Source organism: Cherax quadricarinatus, chromosome 66 (genome assembly GCF_038502225.1).
Source record: "Cherax quadricarinatus isolate ZL_2023a chromosome 66, ASM3850222v1, whole genome shotgun sequence".
Taxonomy (NCBI): Eukaryota; Metazoa; Arthropoda; class Malacostraca; order Decapoda; family Parastacidae; genus Cherax; species Cherax quadricarinatus.
In genome coordinates, this window is record NC_091357.1 from 16,025,219 (window position 1) to 16,040,156 (window position 14,938).

At 40.8% G+C, this 14,938-nt stretch overlaps 2 non-coding genes across 2 annotated transcripts; both read right to left on the reverse strand.

The window, feature by feature from the left end:
• Positions 1–3,005: 3,005 nt before the first annotated feature.
• TRNAR-UCU (transfer RNA arginine (anticodon UCU)) lies at positions 3,006–3,078 on the reverse strand. The gene has a single exon. It is a non-coding gene; the product is annotated as a tRNA-Arg (tRNA).
• A 3,221-nt stretch (positions 3,079–6,299) lies between these two features.
• TRNAK-CUU (transfer RNA lysine (anticodon CUU)) lies at positions 6,300–6,372 on the reverse strand. The gene has a single exon. It is a non-coding gene; the product is annotated as a tRNA-Lys (tRNA).
• Positions 6,373–14,938: the final 8,566 nt, after the last annotated feature.

Here is a 14,938-nt window from a genome sequence, read left to right on the forward strand (position 1 = left end):
ATAGCCTCGTGGGCTTCATCGTACCTCTTCTTAAAACTATGTATGGAATCTGCCTTCACCACCTTCGTCGAGGTCATTCCACTTCCCGACTACCCTGAGATTTAATATATAATTCCTGACATCTCTGTGAATAATCTGTCTTTAACTTCTAAGTGTGCTCTCGAGTACCTGTTTCCCGCCTCTCAAACAGCCTGTCTCTATCTTCCTTATCAATTCCTGAGTATCATGTATGTTGTGATAATGTCTCCCCTGGTCCTTCTGTCCTCCAGGGCCGTTAGATCCACTTCCATTAGCCTCTTATCGTAGTTCATACCCGTTATCTCTGGAACTAGTCTCGTTGCATACTTCTGTACTTGTCAAATTTCTTAATATGCTTCCTCCGGTGTGGCTAACATACGATGTATAAAGCACCCAGAGTGACTCTTTGTTGATATTTCTGAAGACCACTCTCAGAGTTGCCAGGCGAACACTGACTGCAGAGGTTATTTGGTTCGTGTGAACCTCTAGCGATTTGCTAGGTACTATGCTCACTCCCAGGTGAGGTCTGCAGCCTCTGTTCATTGAGTCTATACTCCGTGTCCGATCTTCTGGCCCTTCCCATCTTCGTAGCCTTGCATTTGCTGTGTGTGTGTGTGTGTGTGTGTGTGTGTGTGTGTGTGTGTGTGTGTGTGTGTGTGTGTGTGTGTGTGTGTGTGTGTGTGTGTGTGTCTGTGTGTGTGTTTAAGTTACCAAGTGTCAAAGGCACTTGCCGATAAATAATTGGCCTCTTTTGTGTGTGTGCACTCACCTATTTGTACTCATCTCTTTTTGGCTGTAGGGGTCGATTCACCGTTCCTGGCCCTTCCTCTTCGCTCTGTGTACTCACCAAATTGTGGTTGCAGGGGTCGATTAACCGCTCCTGGCCCTTCCTCTTCGCTCTGTGCACTCACCAAATTGTGGTTGCAGGGGTCGAGTCACCGCTCCTGGTCCTTCCTCTTCGCTCTGTGTACTCACCAAATTGTGGTTGCAGGGGTCGATTCACCGCTCCTGGCCCTTCCTCTTCGCTCGGTGTACTCACCAAATTGTGGCTGCAGGGGTCGATTCACCGCTCCTGGCCCTTCCTCTTCGCTCTGTGTACTCACCAAATTGTGGTTGCAGGGGTCGAGTCACCGCTCCTGGCCCTTCCTCCTCGCTCTGTGTACTCACCAAATTGTGGTTGCAGGGGTCGATTCACCGCTCCTGGCCCTTCCTCTTCGCTCTGTGTACTCACCAAATTGTGGTTGTAGGGGTCGATTCATATCTCCTGGCCCCGCCTCCTGTGTGTGTGTATGTTGAGATAATACAGTCGACAAGAGAGAAATTAAGATGAGCAGAAAACCTCTGAGAGTGAGCTTTTCACTAATCAATAGGGTGCGTATAGAAAACGAAGATCATTGCACTACTTGGTCAGGGCTCACTCGACTATTTTACCAGTATACAAGAGCAAATGCTTCAACGACCTCACATGTATATTACCTGGTGAAAGATAAAATAATATTTTTACAGAGAATTATAAGGCACCATTATATATATGATACTGATTGTAATTATCAGGCATTCCGACTGCAAATTATTACGAATATGTTTCAAGTTTAAATATGAACGTACTTCATAGATGACTAAGAGATATTACGTTTTTCAAAAGTATCAGGAAATGTGAGCTAAAGTGTCTCATTTTGGAATAATAATATATTGTACAGGTATCAGAAAAGGCAACTGCTGCTTTTCTTGAGTACATTATATAACCACAGGTTTTTACCATTCAAAGTCATTCAAATAATCTCAAAACAGAACATATATACCGAAATATAACATATGGTAAGATAAGTTTTATTCAGGTTAACTGCATAAGCCTTAACACAATCTTATATACCCAAAGGTTGCACTAAATATTTAATTCCTAAAGGCATACACTGATTGTACATCTTAGATATTTAACCCGGATTACTACAACAAAGTCAAACATCCTGGAGACATTTTTTTTATTACAGTGGCCGCTTGCTAGGACAAGAGTGACATAAGGGAAACATATCAATGTTTATTTACCAGCTGTCTTGCCAGAAGTGCGCGGACATCACACTGCAAAAGGCCATCCAAATTGCAACATCCCCATCCACCCATATTATTATATTCATAAAGAGCGCTAAACCCCCGAGGGTCATTCAGTGCTTTTCATTAAGCATGTTAAAGCAGTACTGAGCCATTTACAATAACCAAATTTGGGAAACTATATTAAGAATTTTTAGGTCGCTTGTAATGAAATATTTTGACATTTCCTTAACATCTCTGAAATTATTGTCGTAAAATCTTCAGTTATTTTATATACAGATACACATTGATGCAAATTATGACAAACTGGTTTGCTGACCAAGTTTATATTTTATCAGTTTTATGTCAGTGTCTGGTGCAAAACGCTGGATACCCATGACCTATGTGAAGCAGTGGTGGCGACATCCTTAGTCAAGATCAATATGAAATGAAATTTAATCCGTATTAGATTATCATAATGATTTATAATTTTGTTATTGTTACGCTACTAGAGAGAAAAAAAAAACATGTCACAGTTATGACTTAGAGACTTTAAAATTAAAAAGGGAAAACCGACAACTAAAGTATTAATTCTGGACGTATAAACTGGTATTCTTGTGGAAGCAGTGAACCTGTAAGGATCATTCAGAGCCTGAGATATGAGGTAATTAGCTTTGACCAAAGAAGGGTAAGGAAAGTTCTAATTCCCTGGATCAGGAGCATATCACCAGCGTCAAGGTACACTCTTGAAAGTATGTGGCAGCTTATATATAACTTTATTCTGAAGAATGAAAAGTTAAATATCCAGCACTCCCCTTTAATTACCGCGGCCACAACCTCTCTCATTCCCGAGCAAGAAGTAAACTAAACCATGAATGAATTTGCTTTGCTAACGTGGTCCTCAGTCTAAAGTTAGGTTTTCACAACCCCAACATTACATAAACCCACATAATAACAAGCATCCCCAGCGGGATTCGAACCCGCGGCCTCTGGATTAGAAGTCCAGCGCGCTATCCACTGCGCCATGGGGACCAGTGTATGTTAAGGAGAACGGGCGCCGTCTCATGCTCAGTCAGCGGCCCTCCTAGCCTCGCCTTGCCACGGCAGAAATTCTTCAGTTCCCTTATCGTATGCTTTATTACTATGTTTACCGACCCTTTCACATTGTTAAGAACAGCACATTTATCAAGTACGTTTGAAGGAATCAAAAAATCTGGCACCACATACTTATTCTACGATATAGCGGTGTTTTCCAAATCCTTGAAAATAACACTGCTGGCGACAGTACAAACTGTTGTCGCAGTTGCGTTCGTCCCATTATAAACTGCTTTCATTTACTCAGGAATATGATATTTTAAATTATGTCTCAAGCAATTCACACACTTCTTATTAACCTAAATAAACAGTAAGTTTAACAATTCCCACATCGAGGACCCCAATGGAAATAAGTCGCTTTGACTTTTGTGGGGAGTTATCCTAGGTAATTCACACATGTAAGTTTATTCAGGTATAGGTACACATAAACACAGTTACATAAATTATCATACATAGCACGTGTAGATTACTTAGGATAACCCAAAAAAGTCAAAGTGACTTATTTCCACTGGGGTCCTTCATAATCTGTGTAGCTGTATTTTATGTGTACATGTACTGAAATAAACTTAATAATTCCCACACCACAAACACAATGATCTCGTAGCATAAGAACTTTAATGCAATTTATAATTACTATTTACATTTAGTCTTTTTTTAATATGTTAGTATGTACTCTTATTTAAACGCACGATCAGAGTAAAGTTTATTATTTAAGTAATTATGAGGAGATAGTCAGCTTGGTTTATAGGATAACAACTGAACGCCACATTACAGCCTCAACCACCTATACTCCTAGTGTTCTATCGATAAGTGAATTTGACAAGTATCATATGAGGGATGCCTTTCATTGTATATAACCACTGATTATAAGCAAAATAATAATAACAATAATAATAATAAATAGTAATATATAGTAATAATAATCCTCAGTAAAAAAAGATACTTATTTCTATGTGCAAGATTTACAGATCACTCAAGGTATACACAGTACTTCACATTATTGATAAACACAGTTAATTATAAGTGCAGCCTTTCCTTCATTCTTGAATATCTTTATGAAGATGCTCTACTAAAATATTCTACCAATATTCATTTAAATAAATTAAAACATTTAATAAACCTTAAAACAATGAAGTCAAATTATATATATATATATATATATATATATATATATATATATATATATATATATATATATATATATATATATATATATATATATATATATATATATATATATATATATATATATATATATTTGAAAAGTAGAGGATAAATTTCACCATAACCCAAACACTATAACACAATATACAAGTAATGCTGAAGAGTTAAAGCTCCTGGTCAAAGATATAATTTATTTCTCATTACATAAAAATGCATAATTCTGAATCTGATTTATAAATTTAATGTCATTATTCACTCTAATGAATTATTGTAATCATCTTCTTTTGCACTTAATTTTGAAAATATTATTATTATAATTTATTGTATTAAATTATGTATTATAAGTTATTAATATTTTATATGTTAATTGTATAATGTACAACTGTTTTACACCTTTGCTTTTTACTGTTATACATTTGAAAATAATGAAAAGAAACCACTGTAATTAAAGTTTTATTTAGGAAACCATAAAAATAGTTTTATAAACAGTAGCATAAATTCGTACAATGTTTGTGAGAGCACAAAGATGAAGACATAAATGGCACATAGCTAAGTTGTATGAAGCTGGGTTCACTTTATATACTTTTATGCTATGTATCTTACACTTCCAGTAACTACATGTTACAACCTTGTATTGCTCCTAGGACAAATAATTTATATTTTATCTTTCTGCTTCAACTTGAATTTATACATACACAAGTGCAAGAGTTAAATATACATTTGAATGTATGAATGGATATTTAATCATTAACTGCATGTGTAACTGTGTGTACTTACCTTTATGTGATCGCAAGGGTCGAGATTCAGCTGTCTGTGTGTTCACATATTTGTACTCGCCTATTTGTGGCTGCAAGGGTCGAGTCGTAGCTCCTGGCCCTGCCTCTTCGCTCGTCGTTACTTTGTCCACTCTCTCCCTGCTCCATGAGCTTTATTGTACCTCTTCGCGCGCCCGCGCGTGTGCGCGTGCGTGCGTGTGTGTGTGTGTGTGTGTGTGTGTGTGTGTGTGTGTGTGTGTGTGTGTGTGTGTGTGTGTGTGTGTGTGTGTGTGTGTGTGTGTGTGTGTGTGTGCGCGTCTTTGTGTGTGTCTTACATGACGTTTGACAGTGAAACAACTAAACAATTAAAGAGGTGAAACATGTATAGCCACAGATATATAAAACATTTAGTAAACACTTCTGTTCAACACAGTGCAAGAAGCTTCATATTTGGGATAAAAAAAAATATTCTTATTACTACAACTACTACATTCATCAGTGAGCGCTAAACCCGAAGGGATTATACAGTGTCCGGGGAAATAGAGGACATTGAGACTCAGTTCAACACATGTCCGATTCCTTAGATCAAGAGCTCCACACCTGTGTCAAGGAACCTCCCTGGTGATAAAAAAAAATACATGGATATTTTAACGTCAATCAGTAGAGTTAAACTCCGGGACCAAGAGCTTGACCTCATCCCCTTCTCCCACACATGCATCAGTCAGTGACGCCAAAATTAATATTAGACTACAAAGCAATAACCACTATCAGAAAATTATATATATATTTATTTATTTATTTATTATCACACCGGCCGATTCCCACCAAGGCAGGGTGGCCCGAAAAAGAAAAACTTTCACCATCATTCACTCCATCACTGTCTTGCCAGAAGGGTGCTTTACACTACAGTTTTTAAACTGCAACATTAACACCCCTCCTTCAGAGTGCAGGCACTGTACTTCCCATCTCCAGGACTCAAGTCCGGCCTGCCGGTTTCCCTGAATCCCTTCATAAATGTTACTTTGCTCACACTCCAACAGCACGTCAAGTATTAAAAACCATTTGTCTCCATTCACTCCTATCAAACACGCTCACGCATGCCTATATATATATAGATATATATATATATATATATATATATATATATATATATATATAGACATATATATATATATATATATATATTAAGATATTAAAACTTATCAAAAGGAATAACACAAGAAAAAAAATAAAAACAATCGCCCAACGTGGGGCTCGAACCCACGACCCCGAGATTAAGAGTCTCGTGCTCTACCGACTGAGCTAGCCGGGCACACTCCATCCATCGTCACGCTAACTTATGTTATGTTGGATTATTATCTTTACTTGTAATTCGGATAATAATAATATCTTTATTTCTACAAGTACAAGGTATACAGACCTTAGCTGACATCAATGACATACTACTATACAGAAAGCTGCTTGTTATGCAGAGCATTTCGGGCAAATTAGGGCAGGTTTGTCCCAGGATGCAACCCACACCAGTCGACTAACACCCAGGTACCCATTTTAATGATGGGGAACATAGACAACCGGTGTTAGGAAACACGTCCAATGTTTCCACCTCTTCGCCCCTGAGCGCGAAGGTGTGGAAGGTGTACTCACCTACTCACCTATTTGTGGTTGCAGGGGTCGAGTCTTAGCTCCTGGCCCCGCCTCTATACTCTGACTTTTTTGGGTTATCCCAGGTTCTCTACACATATGCTGCAATGTATGATAATTCTATGTAACTGTATTTGTGTATACCTGAATAAACTTACTACTGGGTCCTCTCTCTCCCCGCTCCATGAGCTTCATCGAACCTCGTCTTAAAACTATGTATGGTTCCCGCCTCCACTACGTCACTTTCTAGACTATTCCACTGCCTGACAACTCTATGACTGAAGAAATACTTCCTAACATCCCTTTGTGTGTGCGCGCACACACACAGATACACACACACAAAGGAGCTGAATCTCGATCCCTGCAACTACAATTAGGTGAGTACACACACACACACACACACACACACACACACACACACACACACACACACACACACACACGAGGAATACGAAGGAGGTATGATAAAGCTCATGGAGCAGGGAGAGAGGGGACCTAGTAGCACTCAGTGAAGAGGCGGGGCCAGGAGCTGAGTCTCGACCCCTGCTACCACAATTGAGTACAATTAGGTGAGTACACACACACACACACATCTCCCCGTTTGTCCTTAGAGAGGGAGCGGATATGCTGTGTGTGTCACTTGCCACAATCTTCAACACATCCCTGGAAACTGGGCATCTGCCTGAGGTATGGAAGACGGCAAATGCAGTTCCCTTTTTTAAAAAAGGAGACAGAAAAGAGGCACTAAACTATAGACCTGTGCCAGCACGGATTCATGGAAGGCAAGTCCTGTGTCACAAACCTTCTGGAGTTTTATGATAAAGTAACAGAAGTAAGACACGAGAGAGAGGGGTGGGTTGATTACATCTTCTTGGACTGCAAGAAGGCTTTTGACACAGTTCGTCACAAGAGATTAGTGCAGAAGCTAGAGGATCAGGCGCACATAACAGGGAGGGCACTGCAACGGATCAGAGAATACCTGACAGGGAGGCAACAACGAGTCATGGTACGTGATGAGGTATCACAGTGGGCACCTGTGACAAGCAGGGTCCCACAGGGGTCGGTCCTAGGACCAGTGCTATTTTTGGTATATGTGAACGACATGATGGAAGGGTTAGACTCAGAAGTGTCCCTGTTCGCAGATGATGTGAAGTTAATGAGGAGAATTAAATCAGATGAGGATCAGGCAGGACACCTGGTCCAGCAACTGGCTTCTCGAATTTAACCCCGCCAAATGCAAAGTCATGAAGATCGGGGAAGGGCACAGAAGACCACAGACGGAGTATAGGCTAGGTGGCCAAAGACTACAAACCTCGCTCAAGGAGAAAGATCTTGGGGTGAGTATAACACCAAGCATGTCTCCGGAAGCACACATCAACCAGATAACTGCTGCAGCACATGGGCGCCTGGCAAACCTGAGAACAGCATTCCGATTCCTTAGTAAGGAATCGTTCAAGACACTGTACACTGCGTACGTCAGGCCCATACTGGAGTATGCAGCACCTGTTTGGAACCCGCACTTGATCAAGCACGTCAAGAAATTAGAGAAAGTGCAAAGGTTTGCGACAAGGTTAGTTCCAGAGCTAAAGGGAATGTCCTATGTAGAAACGTTAAGGGAAATCGGCCTGACGACACTGGAGGACAGGAGGGTCAGGGGAGACATGATAACGACGTATAAAATACTGCGCGGAATATACAAGGTGGACAAAGACAGGATGTTCCAGGGAGGGGACACAGAAACAAGAGGTCACAATTGGAAGTTGAAGACTCAGATGAGTCAAAGGGATGTTAGGAAGTATTTCTTCTGTCATAAAGTTGTCAGGCAGTGGAATAGCCTAGAAAGTGACGTAGTTGAGGCGGGAACCATACACAGTTTTAAGACAAGGTTTGATAAAGCTCATGGAGCAGGGAGAGAGGACCCTACCTGGAGTCTACCTGGAAGGCATTTCGGGGATCAACGCCCCCGCGGCCCGGTCCACGACCAGGCCTCCCGGTGGATCAGGGCGTGATCAGCGAGGCTGTTACTGCTGGCCGCACGCAATCCAACGTACGAACCACAGCCCGGCTGATCCGGCACCGTCTTTAGGTATCTGTCTAGCTCCCTCTTGAAGACAACCAGGGGTCTTCCCGTAATGCCCCTTATTGCTGGTGGGAGGCTGTTGAACAGTCTTAGGCCCCGGACACTTATTGTGTTTTCTCTTAGTGTACCAGTGATGCCCCTACTTTTCACTGGGGGTATGTTGCATTGCCTGCCAAGTCTTTTGCTTTCGTATGGAGTGATTGCTGTGTGCATATTAGGGACCAGTCCCTCCAGAATCTTCCAGGTGTAAATTATGATATATCTCTCTCGCCTGCGCTCTGGTGAGTACAAGTCAAGTGCTTCTAGGCGCTCCCGGTAGCTAAGGTGTTTGATGGAACTTATACGTGCAGTAAATGTTCTCTGTACATTCTCTAGCTCTGCAATTTCACCTGCCTTGAATGGGGATGGTAATGTACAGCAGTATTCCTGCCTAGAAAGAATAAGTGATTTAAAAAGGATCATCATTGGCTTAGCATCTCTTGTCTTGAATGTTCTCATTATCCATCCTATCAGTTTCCTAGCAAATGTGATAGTGGCATTGTTGTGGTCCTTGAAGGTGAGGTCTTCGGACATTACCACACCCGGGTCCTTCACATTACTTTTCCGCTCTATTGTGTGATTGGAGTTTGTAGTATACTCAGTTCTAGTTATTATTTCCTCCAGTTTTCCATAACGGAGTAGTTGGAATTTGTCTTCATTGATCATACTGTTCTCTGTTGCCCATTGGAAAACTTGGTTTATATCTTCTTGGAGCTTTGCCGTGTCCTCAATGGATGACACTCTCATGCAGATCCTAGTATCGTCTGCAAAAGATGATACAGTGCTGTGGTTTACATCTGTGTCTATGTCTGGTATGAGAATAAGGAACAGGATAGGTGCGAGTACTGTGCCTTGTGGGACAGAGCTCTTCACTATGGCAGCATCTGATTTAACTCTGTTTACCACTACTCTTTGTGTGCGATTGGTTAGAAAGTTGAATATCCATCTGCCTACTTTGCCGGTTATCCCTTTAGCAAGCATTTTGTGTGCTATTACACCATGGTCGCACTTGTCAAACGCTTTTGCAAAGTCTGTGTATACTACATCCCGCAATAGCAACCAGTGAAGAGGCGGGGCCAGGAGCCAGGACTCGACCCCTGCAACCACAAATAGGTGAGCACACACACATACACACACACACACACACACACACACACACACACACACACAGGGCCAGGAGCTGTGAATTGACCCCTGCAACCACAACTTGGTGAGTACACACAGACATGGAGATTATCAGGAGAGTGGTGGAGCACGTTATTAAAGACAACCAGCACGGATGTTTCCAAGGCAAATCCTGTGTCACAAACCTACTGGAGTTTTATGACAAGGTAACTTAAGACACGAGAGAGAGAAGTGGGTAGATTGCATTTTCTTGGACTGCAAGAAGGCCTTCGACACAGTTCTTCACAAGAGATTAGTGCTAAAGCTAGAGGATCAGGCACATATAACAGGAAGGGCACTACAATGGATAAGAGAATATCTGACGGAGGCAATAACGAGTCATTGTACGTGACGAGGTATCAGAGTGGGCGCCTGTGTAGTGTGAGGTTCCACAAGGGTCAGTTCTAGGCCCGGTGCTGTTTCTTGTATACGTGAATGACATGGTGCAAGGAAAAGATTCAGAAGTGTCGATGTTCGCTGATGATGTGAAACTGATGAGGAGAAAAACAGGTTAGGGGATCAAAGGCTGCAAACGTCACTTAAAGAAAAGGATCCTGGGGTAAGCATTATAACGAACATGTCCCCTGAGGCACACATCAAATAACTGAATGACTGCTGCAGCATATGGGCGCTTGGCAAACCTGAGAATAGAATTTCGACACCTGAGTAAGTAATCATTCACGACATTGTACACCGTGCACGTCAGGCCCATACTGGAGTATGCATCACCAGTATGGAACCTACACTTAGTCAAACACGTCAAGAAATTGGAGAATGTGCAAAGTTTGCAACAAGATTAGTCCCAGAACTGAAGGGTATGTCTTACGAGGAGAGATTAATGAGACTCAACCTGATGACACTAGATGATAGGAGGGACATGATAACGACGTATAAAATACTGAGAGGAATTGACAAGGTGGATAGGACTCGAATGTTTCAGAGATGGGATAGAGGAACAAGGGGCCATAAATGGAAGTTGAAAACCCATATGAGTCATAGGGATGTTAGGAAGTATTTCTTTAGCCTTAGTTGTCAGGGAGTGGAATAATCTGTAGTAGCGGCAAATTCCATACATAGCTTTAAAAAGGGGTAGGACACAGCTCATGGAGCAGGGAGAGAGTGACTTAGTAACTACCAGTGAAGAGGCGGGGCCAGGAGCTATGAATCGACCCCTGCAACCACATATAGGTGAGTACACACATACATTGGGTTTGTACATACAGAATAAGTGTTTTGTTATAAGCACTCTATACATCTTTTACTCTAATGAAACAAAAAACACACATAAGCGCACGTACACACGCACACACCAGACAGGGATAACAGGGACGGCACTGCAATGGATTAGAGAATACCTGTCGCGAAGACAACAGCGAGTCATGGTACGTGACGAGGTGTCAGAATGGGCGCCTGTGATGTGCGGGGTTCCACAGAGGTCAGTCCTAGGACCGGTGCTGTTTTTGGTATATGTAAACGACATGACAGAAGGAATAGACTCAGAAGTGTCCCTGTTTGCAGATGATGTGAAGTTGATGAGAAGAATTCAATCAGACGAGGACCAGGCAGAACTACAAAGGGATCTGGACAGGTTGCAGGCCTGGTCCAGAAACTGGCTCCTGAAGTTCAACCTCACCAAGTGCAAAGTCATGAAGAATAGGGAAGGGCAAAGAAGACCACAGACGGGGCCTAGGGGGCCAAAAACTACAAACCTCACTCAAGAAAAAGTATCTTGGGGTGAGTATAACACCGGACACATCTGAGGCGCATATCAACCAAATAACTGCTGCAGCATATGGGCGCCTAGCAAACCTAAGAATAGCATTCCGACATCTCAATAAGGAATCGTTCAGGATCCTAAACTCCGTGTATGTCAGGCCTATATTGGAGTATGCAGCACTAGTTTGAAAGCCACACCTAGCCAAGCAAATAAGGAAATTCGAGAAAGTGCAAATGTTTGCATCAAGACTAGTCCCGAACAAAGGGGTATGTCCTACCAGGAGAGGTTAAGGGAGCCCTCAGCTAACTGCAATGTTGTTACTGATTAAATACCACTCTTTCGTGGCTACAATACGATACATACTGCTTGTGGAGGCTAGTACACCAAACGGGGAGTAGAATGAAATTAGCTCTGAGGCAGTCACACCATCGTATGTCCACGGATCACGGTACAACACCTAGCTCTGCTGGGTGCGTGATCTTTGTAGGATTGGGTGATACTGTGGGTTAGAGCGTCGTGTGATATTCGCTCACCATGAGGCAACGCTCTTCTTGCCGAATAAGGCAAGCAAAAATTTTTGTATGCAATGATTTCGCAAAAATCATTCCGAACATAACGAAAAATATATATTTCATTGTGCTTGTTTATTATTAAATTACTGTAAACTTATCTAAAATATATTTAGTTGGATTAGACTAAATTAAATTGCGCTTGTTATAGTAAGGTTAAGTTTTCTAGGGTTCTTTTCCTACAAATTAATTAATTTTTACATTAACATAAATGAATAATGTATATGTTTAAACGTATAAGAGAAAATTTAAGGACTTAATTTTAAATGAGTTCTTACTAACTGACCAGTTTTACCTATTCGGCACGATATATATATATATATATATATATATATATATATATATATATATATATATATATATATATATATATATGAGAGAGAGAGAGAGAGACAGAGAGAGATACACACACACAATTTTGCAACGAGACTTTGATGGGAGTAGTCCCAGAGAAGTTCTGTGAGTATAGGTTAAAAGAGAAACGAGCCTGACGACTCTAAAGGAAAGAAGGACTAGAGGTGCTATGATAATAACATATAAAATGCTGAGAGAGATTGACAGGGTGACAGGGACAGATCGTTGGAGAGATGGGAAACAGGACCACGAGGGTAAAGCTGGAAATTGAAAACACAGACGAGTCACGGGGATGTTAGGAACTATTTCTTCAATCTTCGAGTAGTCAGGAAGTGTATCGTCATGGATAATGAAGTGGCAGAGGCTCGATACATTAATAGCTTTAAGAAGAGGTACGATAAGGCTCTCGAAGCCAAGAGAGAGAGAACTTATTAGCGACCAGCGAAGACAGGGCTGAGACTCGACCCGTGCAACCACATATATGCGAGTACACGCACAAACACACAAGCAATCCCAGCAAACACACACACACACACACACACACATACACACAGGCCAAGTGTTTATCGACAAGTGTCTTTGACAACCGGTTACTAACACACAGTTAAGAGAGTCCAGGAGCTGTAACCCAACCTCTGCAACCACATACAAAACATAAGAGGAACTGATGGGGCAGATATGGACAAATTGTTTGAATTAAAACAATCAGGATTAAAGTGCCACAGGTGGAAACTAGAGACGCAAACAGACCATAAGGAAGTAAGGAAGCATTTTTTTATTCTTGGGATGGTTTGATTTGGTGGAGTGGCGGAGGCAAACTCAATACACAGTTCCAAAAATAAATAGGGTAAGATTAAAGCGATCAGTAATCAGTGATGCCGGTCACAGTAATTTAGGAGGCGGAGCCAGGAGCTGAATCTCGACCCTAACACACATAACTTGGCGAGTGAACACATTTTATGGAAAACAAAAAGTAAGAATGACTAAAACCGTTCAAAACGGCACGCACTGTTTGTCACGCACTGTGACAAACAGATGTCACATATACACAAAGGAAATAAGTCATATTGACTTCATTGGTTTTTCTAGATTAAATCAGCATATTATACCATTATTCTATACCTAAAACATCTGTGTCCTTAGAACCATTGTGCAAACTTACTGTAAAATATTTATAGATTTTCTTGAATAAAACTTATCTTAAGTGCTGGTAACATTAAGTAACAGAGGGACGTAAGTACAATAAAAATTTTAGGCCTCAAACATAATTTGAAACTATTACAATTATTTTATATGATAAATTATGGAAAATTTAAGCTAGAATAACCCAGTAAAATCAAACAATGTTATATCAAATGGGAGCCATGGTTGTCACAACGTTCTAGCAAGCTAAGATTAATGACAAGATGTATAGGCATATCTACTTATATTTGCTACCCATCTTCACCTAGCACTGAATACATTCTTAATACCATGAAATCATAACCATAATTTTTAATGGAGTGGACTGGTAAGCCAGCTGAAGGCCTCGGTCATATGACCAAAAGCTCCAGCGGCGGTGTCAAGAAACACTTGTCCTGTTTCCTGACAAATCTTACCTAAGAGATTACTAAGTGTCCGTCAGGTGTAATTCTGGATCACATCCTACGCTAGGAGAAGCACCCAACACCACGAACGGAAATAACCAACATTGTTAAGTTTTCTTGGGTTATCAGCTCTTAATATTCTAAATAATTTACACTGATTCTTTTGGGTTATTCACATAATTTGTTATAAATGTATTCCTATAAATATCACGTTTATTACGACCATAGTGCAACGGTATAATAATCTGTAACACAATATCCAATGAACCTACGAAATAAAAGAAAAACTTTTCGTACATTATACTTAAGGATTAGAAAACAAGTAGACACAGATGGAATTATTATTACTATTACTCATTATTATTATTATTATTATTATTATTATTATTATTATATTCGAGTGAGGCAATCAGGTTTCATCTAATGAAGGGGAGAATTGCTCCATTTGACTGGAACTAGTACCTTTCACCAGCGTCAGGACAACTCTCTGAGACTGGAGAGGGAGGATAAAATCCCAAACAAACAAATGAGTGAGACATTAAGGAGGTAGTGTTGTGTGGGCACTAAGTGAGAGTAATGAACGGGAAATGCAGTAACAAGAACTAGCTCCCCCACACCAGATCATATGTAAATATAGTTAAACCCACATGGGTTTAGTGCTTTTTTAATACAATAATGCCAAGATAAATATTGCAAAATCCATGGTACTCGAAGCACATCACACCTGT